The following is a 21,804-nucleotide window of genomic DNA, read 5'->3' on the forward strand; positions in this document are numbered from 1 at the left end:
TTTTAAACACCAAATATGGTATGTTTGGAGTGCCAAAGTCAATGTACACATTTTTATTCTAAAAGTCAACATTTTTGTTGACCAATGATGAATAGTGACACCAAAAATTTGAAATTCACAAATTGAAGAATTTAAAAGTTTCAAATGCCCTAGTATACCTAACATGATTGGTTTGGATAGTTTGACATGCCAATAGGGTTCGATTAGCGATCGCACATGGCAATATGCCATTCCGTGATTTCATGGCTTTTAGCCATTCTGACCTTGTATTGAGCTTTGCCCTTGTGCCTGAGACTATTTACAGCTTGGTAGCTGTTCTGTTGCACACCGGGTGATGCATATGCGACCGATGGTGTGACGGCCCGAGGTACTAGATACCCAAAGGCGCCACCGTTATCCATCCGATGCTCAGTTGTAGGTTACTTGGGCAACCAAATGAATGAAAATGAGCAATGTAGAAGAAATAAATGAATGGATATACAAATACATGACAAACAAAACATGTACATGCAATACATATTTATATCTGTTATTTCTTGTTATTTTATTATTGCACCACTAAGCATTATTGCTTAGCGCGTTGCTTTTTCCACGCGTAGGTACTGGAGATCCTGATCGTGAGCCCAGTAGGCCACAGACTGGGTGAGTCCATCCTGCAGTTCTGCACAGTGTCCGTGTCACCTCACTACCTACAGTGCATTGGTAGGGCACTAGGTGTCATTTTGTCATTTTGATATTTTGTAGCAGATTTTTTCTTTTTCATATGTATTTGAACTCATGTAATATATTTTGATGTCCATGTAAATAATGAAAGTTATGACTATGAATGCAAAATTTGAGCATGTATTTATCGCTTGTATATGAGAAATGGATGTTTGTGAAATGAAAAGATTATTGAGAATTTGCTATTGAGAAATATTGTTGAGATTTTGAATATTGGAGTTTGAGATGATGGAATAAAAATATTGGAAGTGTTTTTAACAGGTTCCGAAGAACGGTTTTCTCCATTTTTAGCCGGTACTCCGCCGGATTTTCTTTAAAATTTTCGGAACCTTAAATGAATGATACTTTTGATAAATGGTTTAAATAAATTGTATTTCATAAATTATATGCAAAAGCATGATATAAATTAATTGAGGAATATTAGAGTATGCCGGTACACTGTGTGGCATTACTTACTCGGGTATACTGTACACGGGTAAGGGGTGTCACAGTGATGCTTCAGCTAGAGTATACGCTATACGGCAGAGAGAAGAGGCTTAGACTTTTGACATTATTGCTGGTACTTTCTCGAATAGTAATTAAGATATATATATGTATTGTTTGACCTGGGGTCTGCATACTATTATGTTAGTGTTAGAACTATATGTTCTATTGTTATTCCTTTATAGGGGGAATAAATTTTGATGCATTAGTGATTAGTCCTTTAAGATAAGGATTGTGATAATAAGTGAAATTAGTTTTGAAAGAGTTTAGCGGCGAAAAGTATGTTCTAACACACCATAAATTATAAAGCTAAACGGCAAGCCTACTTAATGTAAGGCAAGAGGACGTAAAAGTAAGTTACAGTAATAGAATTACTCTAGATGAGGGCAAGGATGTTACTGTTAGTAATTGTTAATGGATATTGTAATCATAATAAGTTCGGGATATTAGTGAATTCGAAAAGGATAAAAGATAGGAAAGTTTGATATATTGGGATGTATCATAGTAACTATGCAATGTTCTTGATGTTTATACTGTAAGCTACAGATTACAGTACTGACTTGAGATTATTGTGTAGAGCTACGTACTACTCGATAGTACACCAAGATGAAAATAGTTGCCAACGACATCTGTTTTAGTATAGTTATGCCAGGACAAAATTTAATTGTTAGAAATAAGTTTGAAAATCCTACTTAGGGATCTAAAACTTAAAAGTTAGAATATCGAAAGGTTACAGTTTAGCACAAAAGGAAGTAAGTTATAGAATTTTGACAGATAAAAAGAGTTATGGAAGTAAAAATTCGAACAGTTGATTCAGACATAACAAAGAAATGTTACGAATGTGAGAAAGACTATGGACTAGAATGGTCAGAGGACCAATGACTAGATAAATGATTCTAACATGACCTCAAGGGTGAACATGAATCAAAATATTAGACAGCACAATAGTAAGAGGAGATTGGTGTTATACAAACAAATTAAATGTTGTATTAGATTGTTAAAAGTCTTATACAAATTTGAGAAAAAGAAGAATATACGATCATATAGAAAGGAGAAAATAAACGTATGACTATTGTAAGATGGCTATTGGGTAAAATTTCATGGACGAAATTTATTTTAAGGGCAGAGGGGGGGGGGGGGGAATTGTAACACCCTTAAGTTCGGTAGTGCGTTCTACTGTTCCAGTGACCAGTGTTGTCCGGACAGCTAGGATGCCTAGAACTACACTTCAATATAAGTGAGGAGACATAAAATAACGAAATACAAGAAAAGAAAATACAAGAAAAATGAAAGAGAGAAAATGAAGCTAAGTTAAATGAGTCGGCACCGCAGCGATGGGTGACCGCACCGGGAAGGTTGTTGCCGACCCAGGACAGCGGGGAACCCTTGGAATTTAATTTTGAGACATAGATAAAGGTTTATTGAAATGTAATTTGTAACACCCCTATGTTCGGTGGTGCGTTCTGCTGCTCCTGTGACCAGTGTTGTCCGGACAGCTAGGATGCCTAGAATTACACTTCGATATGAGTGAGAAGACATAAAATAATGAAATACAAGAAAATAAAATACAAGAAAAACAAAGGAAAAATAATAGCAAAGAAATGTGATCAAGTTAAGCGAGCCGGGAACCCTAGCGATGGGTGACCGCACCGGGAAGTCACGGCGTGGACCGTTGACTAGCCCTGGACTACGGGGAACCCTGGAAAACATTTTTAGGACTTAAATAGACCCTTATTGAAGAATAAATATCATTAGGAAGATCAAAGAAAAATTAAATAATTAGTACAAAGAAAAGTGAGAAATCGAAAAATAGACAAAACCCAGTGTTACCGAAAAATCGGGAATGCAACCCGAACAGGGGCATTATGGTCATTTGACATCCCGAATTGTCTTTTGACCTAAATGTCCATTAAAAATAAATAATATTACACTTAGAAAATAAAATTAAAAATTAATTTGGTGGTACCTAAAGTAAATAACAAGAATTAAGGGTTTAATGTGGAAAAGTGAGAATTTAACATATTATATGGTTAATTGAGTGAGTGGGCCACTAAAGGAATAAAATAAAAACATAATGGGGCAGCTGGAATTCCATTATACAAGCTGAAACTTCATCTTCCCCAAACCCTCTCAACTTTGCCGAATTGAAGAAGAGAAAGTCCTCCATTGCCGTTTTTGCATGAGCTTGATCCACTCCTCCATTTCAACTCCAATCACTTAGATAGCTTCATAAAAAATTGTCTACACATCATAAGGAAGAGCTTGATACCAAAATCAAGAAGTTTAATCAAGGTTTAGCAAGCTCCAACCATAGGTAAGTTTACATTTTTGAATGTTGCTTTGTTAAACTTTGTGTACATGTTATGGGTGTGTACTTTGTGAAGAAAATTTTTAAGTTTGAAGAGTTCTTGATATATCCAGTTTGGACAGCCATGGAGTTGTGTATTTGATGATTTATTTTACATATATTTGATGAGAAATTATGATGAATAGGGTGATTTAATGTCCTAGTAGTTAAATTCCATGTATATGTGGTGATTGTACAATGGGGATTGTAGTTGCCGAATTATGGACACTTTGGCATGGTGAAGCTTTGCGGCAGCCTTGGGACACTTTGATAAATGTATGAGTTCATGAAGGTATTGGCAGAATATTGACATTGACGATTGATGGATATGTGTATAGATTGGTTGTGTAAAGTGTATGTAAGAATGAGTAATGTTTATGTGTATATGTGATTATACTTAGACTTTGTAAATTTGAGTTTATTTGGTGTATTGAGGATGTGTGTAATCTGCCCAAAGTGACTTTAAAGTGAAGTGGTATATGGTTTTGGTAATGTACCAAAACAGAATTGGTAAGGGAAGTGGACATATAGTAAGGTAAATGTGTCATTGATGTATGTTTAAGCAAGGTAATTAAGGGCAGTATGCATTTTAGCCTATAACTTTAAATGTGTAACCTCAATTGGTATGAGACCAATTGGAGGTGAAACTAGGCACAAAATGTGCCAACTTTCATTGAGAAAGCATACCAAAATTCTGCTTGCAAGGTGACATGAAAACTGACCATTTGGGCAGCAGTTAGTGTTTAGGCCATAACTCACTCAAAATAGGTCCAATTGACCTGAAATTTTAACCATGAATAGTTAAGACCCATACCTACAAGTCTTATGAAGACAGAAAAGCCTAGAAATGACCAGAAGCAAGTCAAAAAGCTTGCACAAGTTCGGGTCCAAAAACTGGCCGAACCAAAGTTGACCTAAAATTGACCTAATTTGATGCCATTTGACTAGCAATAGTATAATGACCATAACTTGGTCTACTTAACTCAGAATGACCTAAAATTTTGCCCCGCATTCCATAAGACATAGATCTACAAGTTTGTAGTTTTGACCGAAACCCGAAAACCGAGGGAACTAGGTCGTCCAGCTAGGTCAAACTAGTATCCTGATCCAAAGAAGTTGCATTAAAATGCACTAAACAAGGAAATGAGTTTGGTAAAACGTACCAACCCTAAAACCCTATCGAATGTGACATATTAATGAAACTAAAACCTAATTTACCTAAACGCATCGAGGGTCGGTATATTAGGTGATTGAGCAAATAATAGCTTTCAGTGAATTACTTATCGAACATTATCGTTAGAGACAGTTTAATTTAGTATTGAAACACTTCAAATTGTGTTTCTCAGTTACCAAAGACTCAGGGAAAGGGAAGGAAACACTGAGTCCAGACCAGGAGACAATTATCAGAGGTTTGTGCACAACAACTATTTCTTTTAAATTATTTTCAATTGAAATAAATTATGACTATTTGCATATTATTGTTTTAAGTTGTGAAATTGTGAAAAATGGTTTGAAAGATATTTGATGGATACTTATTGATTGAAAAGCACTGTAATTGGTTTGAAACCACAGCTATCATGTACATTGATTATATTCCTCGCTAGCTTGTTTAGTGGGATGAATTGAATTCCCTCTCTGGCTGAAGTGTTGAGGTGTGTGCCTATTGAGGACGAATAGAATGAGTACTCATATTTTTGCTAGCTAGCTATGTTATTCCTCATTAGTCATTGACTTTTGGGATGAATTGAATACCTCATTAGCCATCGGCTTTTGGGATGAATTGAACTTGGGAACATGATTAAAGCTGTGTGTGATTTATTGATATGTATTGTGTGATTGTGAAATGAATTTAAACTCTTATTGACATATACTGTCTTTTGAATTCAACCATGATCTGACTTATTGAAATTTATTGTGATATTGAGAAATGGAGTTTAAATTCTTGTTGACAATTACTGTCTTGAAATTAACTATGGTTTTAAGTATCCACTATTTATATGATTAATGAATTGTGATTTAAATTGTATTTGGTTAATGTTGTGCACCACTGAGACATCGTGACGTGATAGCTTTTTATTATCGCCGCAGTAGACAGACATGCATGTGGCACAGACTAGGTCGCTAGTACCTCCAGCGAGAGACTACCGGGTATAATGAGTATACCAATATTTTGTATTTTGTAATGTAATGTATGTTCACTGTATGTACATATTGTTGTTGGTTTTGAGCAGTTGTAAATAAAAATTGTACATTGAAGTTGTAAAATAATTATGAGTTATTTTGGCTTGTAAAAATTGTATTATATTTCTTTTATCTCAGTCTTTGAAAAATTACTATGGATTTGAGTTGAGAAAATGTTGGAGTTGAGATTTGGAAATATATTGAAGTGCTTTTTTATAGGTTTTCTGAAGAACTGTTTTATCCAAAATACAGATGGCACTCTGACAAAATTTTTACAGAAATTCCAAATAATCCAAATGAGTTAGCTGTTTCACTTCAGTTCACAAAAGTTTTCAACACCTGTAAATAGTGCTCACCACTGTAAAAGAAGTAAGAAAAGTTTTTAAAATCCCTTGTAGTGTATTTAATGGATTATCAGTAGACAGAGTTGATAATTCATTAGGTATACTACGGGATCATGTTATGCCTTACAGAGGGGTAGGGTGTGACATGTTTTGGTGGTATCAGAGCACAGTTTTTAAATTCTATTTTCACCTGTTATTTGAATATTCTTTCTTCATAGTACAACTGCTCAATATCATTGTTTGATACATACAGTACATTACATTATAAAAATGCACTAACGGGAGGAAATCTCCTTGTGTTATTTGTTCAGGAGATCTAAAATCCTCACATTGACTATGGAAGAGGGTGATCGTTCAGTCGATCAATCGATTGAGGCTGAGGTGTAAGGGGATGCCCCAGGCCTACACAATGTCAGTGGTTCAGCAACACCAGCCCCTGCAGTACCGCAGTTTCCTGCTCAGTTCACTGAGCAGATGGCTGCAATGTTCCAACAAATGGCTGGTAATGTACCTACTCAAGTCCCAATACAGACACCAGTGGTACAACCACAGTCTCCTACCAGGAAGTATGACAAATTGATGAAGTATGGGGCTACAGAGTTTAAGGGGACAGTAGATCCTCTAGAGGCTGAACAGTGGTTAGAGAGGATGGATAGGGTATTCAAGAAATTACATTGCACGGAAAAGCTCAGATTTGAATACTCAGTGTCTTTGCTACAGGGGGATGCTTATGACTGGTGGAAAACCATTCCCCACAGTCTGGTAGAACCAGCAGTATTAACATGGAATGACTTTCTCAGGGAATTCAGACAGAAATATGTCCCTAATGCTTATGTAGACCAGAAGCTACAAGAGTTCCTAAGTCTAAAAAAGGGGGGCAGATCAGTGGCTGAGTATGAAAGGGAATTTTCCCGCCTTAACCATTATGCGGTGAGTCTACTCTCTACCAGCAGAGAGAGATGCAAGAGGTTTGAAACTGGCTTAAAGCCCAGTATCAGAGTACAAGTAGTCGGCTTCAAACACACTAACTTCTCTGAACATATTTCTCAAGCCCTAGAGTTGGAAAGAATTGAGATTGAGACTGCTCCTGAGAAAAAGAAATCAGAGAAGACAGATAAAGAGGGAAAGTCAGTAGAACAGAGTTCCAGTGGTCATACTGGGAAGAGGAAGAACCATGGGGGACATGGCAGAGGTGGCAAGAAGTCTGGTAGGGGAAGATATTCAGGACAGAGACCTCCCCTATCTGGTCGTGAGTACCAGAAGTTCCTACCCTCCCCGCCAATGTGAAACTTGTGGAAAAAATCATGGTGGGATATGCTATAAGGCTATTGGAGCCTGTTATAACTGTGGAGGCATAGGACACTTTGCCAAGGACTGCACCAGAGTCGCAGAGTTAGACAACCTCCTACTACTGCAGAAGGGTCAGTTCAGAGCCCTGTCAGTAGAAGTTCACAACCACCCAGCAGAGGTAGAGGCAGGGGTAGAGGTAGCCCAGCAGGCAACCAAGGCACAGTGAAACAATCAGAGCAAGACAGTGCTCCAATCAGAATGTATGCAATGAGACAGAGGGAAGAGGCCGAGACATCTGATGTTGTGGCTGGTACCTTCTCAACTTTTAACCAAAATGTGTTTGTCTTATTTGATCCGGGCTCTACCCATTCTTATGTGAGTGCTAGCATCATTGATTGCATTGCTGTTCCATGTACAAAAATGGACTTTGAGGTGCTAGTAACCAGTCCACTAGGACAGGAAGTCAGGGTTAATAGAATGTATAGAGATTGTCCTTTGGTGATCCAAGGACACACTTTCCTGTCTGATCTCATTGAAATGCCCTTCAGAGATTATGATATCATCTTGGGCATGGATTGGTTAACTAGGCATCATGCCATGATTGACTGTAGGCTGAAGACAGTCACTTTTGGTCTCCTTCAGTACAATGATGTGGTAATACATGGGGAAAGGCAGTTATTGCCATCAAACATCATTTCGGCTGCACTAGCCAGAAAATTGATCAGAAAAGGGTGTGAAGCCTACTTGGAACATGTGGTAGACACCCAAGTGGGGAGTCCAACATTGAAGGACATCCCTACTGTAACACCCTCCCGGTAGCAACTCCGTACATTCTACTGTTCCGGTGACCGGTGTCGGTCCGGACAGCTAGAACGTCAGGAAAAATATTTAAACTAAAGTCAGGAACCATAATTAACTCAAATATTAACAAGAAAAATTTAGTAAAAATTTTAGAAATAAAATACAACCGAGTTAAACGAGCCGGTGCCCAAGCGATGGGTAACCAGAGGGAAGTTGCGGTTCTCGCAACTAGGGGCCCTAGACCCGGGGAAAAATTCATAAAATAATTTTTGGAACTTCAGAGAAGGGTCATTGAGATTCCTATGGCATTAGAATGCCAAGAAAATATTTAGAAAAAATTTTCAATCGGTACAGACAATTTTGACCCGTTAAGCCAAACGGAGGGCATTTTGGTCATTTCGCCTTCAGAGACGATTTTTGGCCGACTTGTCTAGTTGAGTAAATAATTATTATGACATAAAATGTGAATAAACATTACTAAAAATTAAATTGAAATATAAGTAGAGAAGAAAAGAATAGAAAATGAGAAAAATGCCCATTTATGACATATGATGATGTCATTTACTTTCTCCCAACCAATCACCATTCAACAAGCTTTCTTAAATCACTTAAAAGAGACAAATGATTTAGGTTCCCATCAAGAGAGAAAGGTTAGCCCAGTTTCCACTCTAAAATTATCCAATGGAATAGTAAACTTAGGTAGTAAAAACTAAAAATTTAGAAATGCATCTAGGGGACTTTAAATTGCAATTTGCAATTAATACTAGCAAATGTAAAACTCAAAATGTGGGATCTTGGTGTAATTAGAATTAACATATCCCTTAAGTATGAAAAAGTCAACATTTTGGTTGACTAGTAAGGTGAATAGTAATCAAAATAATTAGCAAATTAAGATGAAGACCTAGAACCAATTCTAAGCTTAAATGCTTAGAATGGTATGACAAATGTGGACTATGCATCTTAGTCAAAATTGTTAAAAAGGAAATTAAAAGCATAAATGTGAAATCCATGAAATATTCATGGATTACTTGAAACATGAAAAATAAGCCACCTAATTGATGTGAATAGATAGTTAGGGCTTATTTGCCCATCACAAATGGAATTCATAAAATATTAGTAACTCAACTTGAAATATAAAATTTGTAATTACATAAGTAGATTCTTGAATGTATAAATGAGAAAGGAAAAAAAAATATTTTGAATACAATGGTACATGTGAACCATTGTTTAAAATTGTGATCAATATGAATAACATAATGAATGAATAAATGAACCATATTAATGTATGAATGAGACATTAGTTCTCATTATGTAGAGAGGAGAAGTATTTTGAGTACAATGTTATAAAAGGATAATTGATGTGAATTGTGATCATATAAATGATCAAATGAATGTATGAATTATAATTGAAATTTATCATGAAATAATAAAGTCATAAAACACAAAATATTAATATTTAATGATATTATGTGCCCTTGTATTTTCTAGACATGTGTGTCAGATTGGATAGTTTGGCATGCCAATAGGGTATTGTTTTAGCAGTACTGCGAAAGGCTTTATGCCTGTATTCATGGCTTTACGCCCATATTCATGGCTTTATGCCAACATTCATGGCTTTTATGCCCGATTATGTGTTATCATGGCTTTTTAGCCATACTGACTGCATACGTAGTTGATGTTCTGCGTCCCATGGTATGACGGCCCGAGGCACCGCGGTGTCCAGTGCCAACGACCCGTTATCCAGTTTAGTCAGCCTGTCGTAGGTTACTTGGGCAGTGTAATTTATTGAGATAAGTTAAGAATATTAGCAATTAAAAATATTAGAAATTAAATAAAATAAATGAGTAAGATGACCTAAAATAAATTAGGATAGTTATTTATTAGAAAGAATCGAAATGAACTGGACAGATATCAAAATTTACTTATTATGAAATAATCTGAGACAACCTAGCAAGTATAGAGAAAATGCTAAAAGATTAGCAAAGAAAATTATAACATAAATAAATATTGCAAATGTGCTTATATAACAATATAAGCATAAATTTATTATTTTCAAATCATTTTTCTTTGTACATTATTACTGTACATTGGCAAATAAACACTTTCAAAGAAGACTAAATAAGGATATAACACATTAAATTTTAGAAACCGCATGTGAAATATAAATAAATCTTGATTATTTGAATTATGTTTTATTTCTATCTTTATTTGTATATTATTTCCTTGTTATATTATTGCACCACTAAGCAGCAATGTTTAGCGCGATGGAATTGTTTCCTTCAAGCAGTAATCAAGCTAGAACCCAATGGACGTTTGATCGAATTTTGGGAGTTTTGATCTGCGGAAGTATCTGAAGTATTCAAGTTGTCACCTCCTCAGCAATGCATGTAGATAGGGCCCATATAGATCCTATTTTGTATTTTGTATAAAATGCTAGATATTGTATTATGATGTAAATTATGAAATTTTGTAATTATTTTGTAAATTATGTAAATTAAGGAAATTTGAAAATTTTGCTTATGTAATTTGAGAATGTTTACATATGAATTGAGTATGCATGGAAATGATTATGAAATTGAAATGTATGAATGAGATTTGAAATATGAGAAAATTATGAGAATGATTGATGAGATAATTATGATTAGCATGGATAAGACTTTATTCTGAAAATATTGTTGAAACTTTCAAACAGGTAAATAGTAAAACACGTCAACTGGTAATAAAATAGGGGAAACTCCGCTGGTTTCTCCGTCGAAAAATAATTAATATTAAAATATAACGAGATCAAAATATGAAAGGAATAAAGTAAGATAAGATAGGGTGCTCCGGCACCGAATGTAGCACACTTTGCTCGGCTACACTGTAGTCGGGTGAGGGGTGTTACATTTATTGGTATCAGAGCGCGGTTTAGGCGTTCCTAGGCGTAGATAGATAGAATAAGATTGTGTGCATAACATGCATTGCATTCATATGAGTTGAGGTGACACTAATGCAAATCTGTTTTCTTGGTTATTTTAGGTTAAGGTATGGACTCAGAATCGCAGAGGGCAGTAGAAGAAGAAGTAGTAAGTCGTATCCCGACTGGGAGTGATATTGGAAATCGGGGAGATCCTGCTCCACCAGTGCAAGAGGTGCTTGTACAACCCCAACAGGCCTTGTTTGAGCAGATGACTGAATTCTTCGGACAGATGATCAAGTTATTCCACCACCGCTCAAATGGAAATCACCTCTAGGAAAAATTAGGAAATATGGAGTCAGTAGATTTCAATGGTAGAAAGGAAGACGATTCTCAAATGCTGAGTATTGGTTAGAAAGGACTAAAAGAGTCTTGCAGACTCCATTGCACACCGAGCGAGTTTGGAGTGTGCGATTTCATTGTTATAAGAAGCTGCATATCGATGGTGGGATGTCATAACCAAGGTAGTGCCACCAGCCGATGTACCTTGGGAATTCTTTCTGATAGAGTTCAGAAAGAAATATATTAGCTGTGTTCATAAAGAGGAAATGTAAGAGGAGTGGTGATCAAAGAAAGAGGAAATTTGGACAGTCTAGTAATAAGAGGTCGAGAGAACAGCTTAAGTCGACATCCGATCAAAGTAGGAGATCGAGACCTGTGCCTATACCTAGAAGAGATCAACTAGAAACACTAGTAGTGAGTGCGCCAGACAGTAAGAAAATGTGGCCATTGTAACAAGTGGCATAAAGGTGAATGTAGGGGATTGACTGGAGCCTGTTATAGATGTGGGGCCATAGACCATCGTCTAAAAGATTGTCCTAAGAGGAATTTACCACGGAACCAGACAGAGGCCGTGGAAGGACCAAGTACAACAGTAACACCACTTCCAAATGTCACCCAAGCCAGAGAGGAGCAAGAAGCCCCAAATGTGAATTTGAGGTAAAGTATTTCCTGTATGATATGCCTAAGTGTATAATGATATATTCGGAAAGACTAAATGGTACCATATATATAAAAGAAGTAGACAGAGGGAGCAATAGAAAGGTAAAAGAATTATCTTAGATACCTACACCCAGTAAATTTCGAGGACGAAATTTAAATAAGAGGGGAAGAGTTGTAACACCTTCCCGGTAGCAACTCCGTACATTCTACTGTTCCGGTGACCGGTGTCGGTCCGGACAGCTAGAACGTCCGGAAAAATATTTAAACTAAAGTCAGGAACCATAATTAACTCAAATATTAACAAGAAAAATTTAGTAAAAATTTTAGAAATAAAATACAACCGAGTTAAACGAGCCGGTGCCCAAGCGATGGGTAACCAGAGGGAAGTTGCGGTTCTCGCAACTAGGGGCCCTAGACCCGGGGAAAAATTCATAAAATAATTTTTGGAACTCCAGAGAAGGGTCATTGAGGTTCCTGTGGCATTAGAATGCCAAGAAAATATTTAGAAAAAATTTTCAATCGGTACAGACAATTTTGACCCGTTAAGCCAAACGGAGGGCATTTTGGTCATTTCGCCTTCAGAGACGATTTTTGGCCGACTTGTCCAGTTGAGTAAATAATTATTATGACATAAAATGTGAATAAACATTACTAAAAATTAAATTGAAATATAAGTAGAGAAGAAAAGAATAGAAAATGAGAAAAATGCCCATTTATGACATATGATGATGTCATTTACCTTCTCCCAACCAATCACCATTCAACAAGCTTTCTTAAATCACTTAAAAGAGACAAATGGACCTAAAAATTCTGCTCTTCTTCTTCTTCTTCTTCCTTCAATACGTGACCTCTCTTCCATAGCTAAGTATATTCAAGCTTTTCAAAGCTTGATTCACCCATTTCTACCCAACAAAATCATAACCTAGCTTCACAAAAAATTAACCTAGCAACTTGAGCAACCTCTAGGCAGCCAAAAGAAGAAGAAAGAAGGAGTTTGGGTAGCTTGAAAAATCTGCCACCTAAAGGTTAGTGCACCTATTTACTTAAAACTCTTATATTCCATGATAGTGACTTGAATTGAGTGAAGATTTGTAACTTAAATGAACAAAAATTATGTGTATACATACCATGGATTTTGGCAGCCCTGTTGAAGGAACAATAATGGAGTGTTTTGATGGACTTAAAGTGGATTAGAGATTATGTTTAAACCATGTATGCATGTGGATAGTGAATGAGATAGTTAATTAAAGCATGTTGTGAAAACTCATATGGAAATTAGGGTTTTGAGAAGTGAAAATTTGACTTGGCTTAGGAAATTGTTAGAGAACATTTTAATGGTCAATTAGTGACCATTTTAGGTAATTTGACCATAATTTGGACTGAAATATAGCATGGCAAAGTGAATGTGTAGGCTGCCTAGGACAAGAAAGCAGAGTGGCTGAGATTCCAGCCCACTTGGACAGCCATAACTTTGGCTGTGTAGGTCCAATTGCTGTTTGGCCAATTGGACATGAAACTAGGCTTATAATGGCACATTTTTGCTGAAGAAACCATGCCCAAAAGACCAAAGCAAGAGGACCAAAAGTTGGTCCCAATCCGGATACCCTGCAACAGCATCTGCAGAAATGACCAAATGAACAGTAAGGCCATAACTCACTGTAGATATGGTCAATTGACCTGAAATATTTACAGCAACACGTTAAGACATAGACAAACAACTTTCATGAAGAAATCTACCCCAAATTATGGCCAGAACCTAACCCAAATGGTAGTCACAGTCACTGTTCATGTTACTGTAGATATGGTAAATTCTGCAGTTTGGCAATCCGGCCAGCTGTGGTTTTTGGACCATATCTGGAGTTACAAAACTCCAAATGGAGTGATTCAAAAAAAGAAATTCAACTAGACAAAATAAGGAACAACTTTCATGTTTGTCATTTCCTCAAATTCCCACTGCAACAGTGCCCAATGAAACAGTAAATTTGGGCTACAAAAACTGAAAATTCTGCTTCCCTTGGTTTAAGCTTAGAAATGGTATTAATGCTTAATGCCAACAAGTTTTAAATGCAAAATGTGGTACATTGGGAGTGTCAAAACTAATGTACCTATTTTCTATCCAAAAGTCAATATTTTTGTTGACCAATAAGGTGAATAGTGACACCAAAACTTGAATTATAAAATGTACTTACATGAATAAATTGTTGAATGAATAAATATGATAAAAGTGTCATTTATGATTTTGGTTCCCATCAAGAGAGAAAGGTTAGCCCAGTTTCCACTCTAAAATTGTCCAATGGAATAGTAAACTTAGGTAGTAAAAACTAAAAATTTAGAAATGCATCTAGGGGACTGTAAATTGCAATTTGCAATTAATACTAGCAAATGTAAAACTCAAAATGTGGGATCTTGGTGTAATTAGAATTAACATATCCCTTAAGTATGAAAAAGTCAACATTTTGGTTGACTAGTAAGGTGAATAGTAATCAAAATAATTAGCAAATTAAGATGAAGACCTAGAACCAATTCTAAGCTTAAATGCTTAGAATGGTATGACAAATGTGGACTATGCATCTTAGTCAAAATTGTTAAAAAGGAAATTAAAAGCATAAATGTGAAATCCATGAAATATTCATGGATTACTTGAAACATGAAAAATAAGTCACCTAATTGATGTGAATAGATAGTTAGGGCTTATTTGCCCATCACAAATGGAATTCATAAAATATTAGTAACTCAACTTGAAAAATAAAATTTGTAATTACATAAGTAGATTCTTGAATGTATAAATGAGAAAGGAAAAAAAAATGTTTTGAATACAATGGTACATGTGAACCATTGTTTAAAATTGTGATCAATATGAATAACATAATGAATGAATAAATGAACCATATTAATGTATGAATGAGACATTAGTTCTCATTATGTAGAGAGGAGAAGTATTTTGAGTACAATGGTATAAAAGGATAATTGATGTGAATTGTGATCATATAAATGATCAAATGAATGTATGAATTATAATTGAAATTTATCATGAAATAATAAAGTCATAAAACACAAAATATTAATATTTAATGATATTATGTGCCCTTGTATTTTCTAGATATGTGTGTCAAATTGGATAGTTTGGCATGCCAATAGGGTATTGTTTTAGCAGTACTGCGAAAGGCTTTATGCCTGTATTCATGGCTTTATGCCCGTATTCATGGCTTTATGCCAACATTCATGGCTTTTATGCCCGATTATGTGTTATCATGGCTTTTTAGCCATACTGACTGCATACGTGGTTGATGTTCTGCGTCCCATGGTATGACGGCCCGAGGCACCGCGGTGTCCAGTGCCAACGACCCGTTATCGATTTAGTCGACTGTCGTAGGTTACTTGGGCAGTGTAATTTATTGAGATAAGTTAAGAATATTAGCAATTAAAAATATTAGAAATTAAATAAAATAAATGAGTAAGATGACCTAAAATAAATTAGGATAGTTATTTATTAGAAAGAATCGAAATGAACTGGACAGATATCAAAATTTACTTATTATGAAATAATCTGAGACAACCTAGCAAGTATAGAGAAAATGCTAAAAGATTAGCAAAGAAAATTATAACATAAATAAATATTGCAAATGTGCTTATATAACAATATAAGCATAAATTTACTATTTTCATGTGACACCCCTTACCCGACTACAGTGTAACCGAGCAAGTTATGCCACTCAGTGTGCCGGAGCACTCTATTTTATCTTAATTCATTTTTATCATAGTTTTGAAAATAACTTGTGAAATATAATTCATTTATTGAAATTGTAATTTATTTGAGGTTCTGAAAATTTTATAGAAAATCTGGCGGAGTACCGGCTAAAAATGGAGAAAACAGTTCTTCGGAACCTGTGAAAAACACTTCTAATAATCATATTCCATCATCTCAACTCCATTTATCAAAATCTCAATATTTTTCAGTTCACATTCATTTCTCAATCATCCATCACATGTGATAATCATATATATATCACAGATAAGCATTCACTTTTTCATTTACAAACACAATTCTCATTATTTACATGAGCATCAAATTACATTTCATAAGTTCATTTACACATGAGAAAATAAGATCAATTACAAAATACCAAAATGACACCTAGTGTCCTACCAATGCACTGTAGCCTGTGAGGTGACACGGACACTATGCAGAACTGTGAACTGCCTTACCGAATATGTGGTCTACTGGGCCCTCTGTCCAAATCTTCAGTTCCTACGCGTTGCAAAAGCGACGCGCTAAGCATAAAGCTTAGTGGTGCTAATAATACAAGAAAATACAATATGCAAATAAAAATAATAATTTCCTTGCTATTGTGTTCATAAGAAATGAATAATTACTAACTTATTGTTTAGTCGAGGGCTAATCATGTTTCATGATATTAACTTCTTCATGCATTTCGTTAATTATTTTCTTCATGATATTGAGCTTCTTTGTATTTTTGTAATCATTCCTGATACTTAATTTTCGTATTTTCTTTAATAATCAGTTCAATCACGCTTATACTTTTCCATGCCCAAGTAACCTATCTTTGGGCGATTGGATCGATAACGGTCGTTGGCACCGACACCGCGGTGCCTCGGGCGTCATACCATGGGACCTTGAGCGTCAACCACGTATGCAGTCAGTATGGCTAAAAAGCCATGATATCACATAATTGGCATAAAAGCCATGAATACGGGCATAAAAGCCATGAATACGGGCATAAAGCCATGAATACAGGCATAAAGCCTTTCGCAGTACTGCTAAAACAATACCCTATTGGCATGCCAATCTATCCAAACCAATCACATTAGGCCTACTAGGGCATTTTGCACTTTTAAGTTTCACAATTTTTGAATTTCAAGTTTTCATGTCACTATTCATTTCATTAGTCAACTAAAATGTTGACTTTTGCATAAACAATAGGTACATTGGTTTTAGTACTCCCAACATACCACATTTTGTATTCAAAACTTGTTGGTTTTAGTCATTTTCTCAAAGCTTAGGTCATTTTGGCAAAATTGCCAATTTTTGGTTTTGGTGTCACTATTCACCTCATTGGTCAACACAAATGTTGACTTTTGGATAGAAAATAGGTGTATTGGTTTTAACACCCCAAACATACCACATTTTGTATTTAAAACTTGTTGGTATTGGTTGCCAATACCATTTCTAAGCTTAATGCTAATTGAACAAAATTTTCAGATTTGGTACTTCATTTTTACTGTTCCATTTTTTATTTTTACAGTGGGAATTTGAGAAAATGGTAAACATGAAAGTTGTTCCTTATTCTGTCTAGTTGAATTTCCTTTTTTGAATCACTCCATTTGGAGTTTTGTAGCTCAAGTTATGGCCAAAATAAGTTTACTGTTCACGTGCACTGTTCATGCTGAGATTTTGGGTCTTGCAGATTTTTGGTCCAACTTTGGTCAGTAATTTGATCAAGTTAAGTTCATAATTTGGTCTAACTTTCTTCTTATGAAATGTTCTACTATGCCTTAGGTTTTCATCGGTTCAAGAATCGCCTAAATCCGAGTTTTCTAGAGAGAGTTATAGCCATCCAAACATTACTGCTCAAATGTAAATCTGCAGAGTTGCAGGTTTGATAACTCAACTTTGTTCAATAATTTGAATGGGTTAATGGCATAATTTGGGGTGATGTTCTTCATGAAAGTTGTTTGTCTATATCCTATCTTGTTGCTGTAAACATTTCAGGTCAATTGACCATATCTACAGTGAGTTATGGCCAAAATGAACAGTTACTGTTCATTTGGTCAATTCTGTAGGGGCTGTTTGCAGGGTATCCGGATTGGGGCCAAGTTTTGGTCCTCTTGCTTTGGTCTTTTGGGCATGGTTTCTTCAGCAAAAATGTACCATTATAAGCCTAGTTTCATGTCCAATTGGCCAAACATCAATTGGACCTACACAACCAAAGTTATGGCTGTGCAAGTGGACTGAATTTTCAGTCCCTCTGCTGCTGTCTTAGGGCAGCCTACAACTTCACTTTGCAATCCTATTTTTCAGTCCATAATATGGTCAACTTACCTAAAATGGTCACTAATTGACCATTAAAATGTGCTCTAACAATTTCATAAGCCAAATCAATTTTTCACTTCTCAAAACCCTAATGTCCACTTCAATTTGCCCATAAACCTCAATTAGCACACTAGTTCAACATCCATGCATATTCATACCTTAAACATCATTTCTATCCACTCTAAATTCATTAAAACAATCAAACTCATCCTTCCTTAGGGCTGCCAAAAATTCAAGGGATGCATACACTTAACTTTTATTCATTTAATTTACAATTTCTCACTTATTTCAAGCTTCTAACATGGAATCAAAGAAGTATATATATAAGTAGCCACTAACCTCACTTTAACCTCTTGTAGGGCAGATTTCTCCAAGTTAAATCTTCATTTTCTTGTACTCTCTTGGCTACCAAACACTTCCTCTAGGTCCAAGGATTCATTTTAGTGTTGGGGTCTTGAGGAAATATGGTGAGGAAGCATGAGAAATGAAGCTTTTGTTTGAAAATCAATGGAGGGAGAAGAGGGAGAGATTCACGTTTTGGCTGAAGAAGAAGAAGAAAACAGCAGAATTTTGAGTCCATTTGTCTCTTTTAATTGTTTAAAAAAAGACTTATTGAATGGTGATTGGTGGAGGGTATGTAAATGACATCATGTGATGTCATTATCCCTAATTTCCTTCATTTTTCTTTTATTTTCTTTTCTACCACATTTCAATTTAATTTTTAGCAATATTTCTTTATATTTTATGTCATATTAATTATTTACTTAACTGGACAAGTCGGCCAAAAATCACCTCTGAAGGCGAAATAACCAAAATGCCCTCCGTTTGGCTTAACGGGTCAAAATTGTCTGTACCGATTGAAAAATTTTTCTAAATATTTTCTTGGCATTCTAATGCCATAGGAACCTCAATGACCCTTCTCTGGAGTCCCAAGAATTATTTTATAATTTTTCCCTCGGGTATAGGGCTCCTCGTTGCGAGAACCGCAACTTACCTCTGGTTACCCATCGCTTGGGCACCGGCTCTTTTGACTTAACTGTATTTTATTTCTAAAATTTTTACTAAATTTTTCTTATTAATATTTGAGTTAATTATGGTTCCTGACTTTAGTTTAAATATTTTTCCGGATGTTCTAGCTGTCCGACCGACATCGATCACCGAATGAGAATGTACGGAGTTGCTGAGGAGGGTGTTACAACTCTTCCTCTTATTTAAATTTCGTCCTCGAAATTTACCCGACTTAAGTAATCGGGAGTTACTACCTCCTTGTTTCTTCACTTCCTTGTATTGCCTCATCGATTATGCAGGTTTGGCTCTTCCTGAGCTTCCATTGCATATACTTGTGGTGCCACCCTGACTTCGGGCTTTTCAACGGTCTCAGAAACAATCTTCTGTGAAATATCAGCCATTTCTGCTCTACCCGATCTTTTACCCCTTTAAACTATAGGGGAAGGTCTATCAACTTGTACCGGAGCTATTGAACCACTCCTCTGAGGGCAATCTCTTATGAAATGATCCGTAGCCCCACACTTGAAACACTATCCAGTTAACAGTCGACACTCCCCTCTGTGTCTTCTACCACAATGCATACATTCAGGCACTGGGGTTAATCCCCTTGTTATTGTGCCCGGGTAACTAACTATAGATATTCCAATCTGGCCTCTGTGGCCCTGTGTCTGATCTTGTGAACTAGGACCCTTAAACTTCTTACTATCAGTCGGTACACTTGACTGTCCTGGTCCAAATTCCCTCTTACGCTGCCTATCTTTCCTATTTTGTTCATTTATTCTCACTTTCTCCACTTTTAATGCAGCTTCCACTAACTTGGTGAAGTCTGTGATCCCCAAGGCAGTGATCATGATCTTTATGTTGTCATTTAGTCCCTCTTCAAATCTCTTGCACCTTTCAGTTTCATTAGGGACTATCTCCCTTCCATAACGGCTTAATCGAACAAATTCCTTCTCATATTCGGCCACTGACAACTGTCTCTGCCTCAGATTAATGAATTCCCTTCTTCTCTCTTCTAGGTATACAGTACCCACATATTTCTTCTTGAATTCTGAGAGAAAGAAGTCCCATGTCACAATTTCCTGCTGTACTTCACTGGATACCGTGTCCCACCATTCATAAGCATCGTCTTGTAGCAGAGATATAGCAGCTTCCAAGTTTTGCTCTGGAGTGCAGTGGAGTTGTTTTAGAACTCTGCCCATTCTGTTCAACCAATTCTCGGCTGCAACAGAATCATCTTCTCTCTTGCCATAGAAGTCCACAGCTCCCAACTTTCTTAGACTTTCCAGGTGTGATTTCTGCTGTGGAGCTGGTGGTGGTGGTGCTGGCATTACCCCGGCCATTTGTCTAAAGAAATTGGCCATTTGCTGAAACATGGCCTGTGGAGGCTGAGCAGGCTCTGCTGGTGAGTGGAGAGTTCTCCCATGCCCCCAGTCTCAGCTGCTGCAGGTGGAGCATGACTCTCCACTTCCTCCTCTACAGCTCTCTGAGATGAAGGGCCCATATCCTATTCAAAATAACAAAAACAAACAGATCTACATTAGTGTCACCTCGACTCTTACAAATGCAATGCACGGTATGGACTCAATCTAGGCCCAGAAACGCCTAAACCGCGCTCTGATACCACTAAATGTGACACCCCTTACCCGACCACAGTGTAGCCGAGCAAGTTATGCCACTCAGTGTGCCGGAGCACTCTATTTTATCTTAATTCATTTTTATCATAGTTTTGAAAATAACTTGTGAAATATAATTCATTTATTGAAATTGTAATTTATTTGAGGTTCCGAAAATTTTATAGAAAATCCGGCGGAGTACCGGCTAAAAATGGAGAAAACAGTTCTTCGGAACCTGTGAAAAACACTTCTAATAATCATATTCCATCATCTCAACTCCATTTATCAAAATCTCAATATTTTTCAGTTCACATTCATTTCTCAATCATCCATCACATGTGATAATCATATATATATCACAGATAAGCATTCACTTTTTCATTTACAAACACAATTCTCATTATTTACATGAGCATCAAATTACATTTCATAAGTTCATTTACACATGAGAAAATAAGATCAATTACAAAATACCAAAATGACACCTAGTGTCCTACCAATGCACTGTAGCCTGTGAGGTGACACGGACACTATGCAGAACTGTGAACTGCCTTACCGAATCTATGGTCTACTGGGCCCTCTGTCCAAATCTTCAGTTCCTACGCGTTGCAAAAGCGACGCGCTAAGCATAAAGCTTAGTGGTGCCAATAATACAAGAAAATACAATATGCAAATAAAAATAATAATTTCCTTGCTATTGTGTTCATAAGAAATGAATAATTACTAACTTATTGTTTAGTCGAGGGCTAATCATGTTTCATGATATTAACTTCTTCATGCATTTCGTTAATTATTTTCTTCATGATATTGAGCTTCTTTGTATTTTTGTAATCATTCCTGATACTTAATTTTCGTATTTTCTTTAATAATCAGTTCAATCACAGTTATACTTTTCCATGCCCAAGTAACCTATACTGGACGATTGGACTGGATAACGGTCGTTGGCACCGACACCGCGATGCCTCGGGCCATCATACCATGGGACCTTGAACGTCAACCACGTATGCGATCGGTATGGCTAAAAAGCCATGATATCACATAATTGGCATAAAAGCCATGAA

The sequence above is a fragment of the Hevea brasiliensis genome, chromosome 9 (genome assembly GCF_030052815.1).
Source record: "Hevea brasiliensis isolate MT/VB/25A 57/8 chromosome 9, ASM3005281v1, whole genome shotgun sequence".
Taxonomy (NCBI): domain Eukaryota; kingdom Viridiplantae; phylum Streptophyta; class Magnoliopsida; order Malpighiales; family Euphorbiaceae; genus Hevea; species Hevea brasiliensis.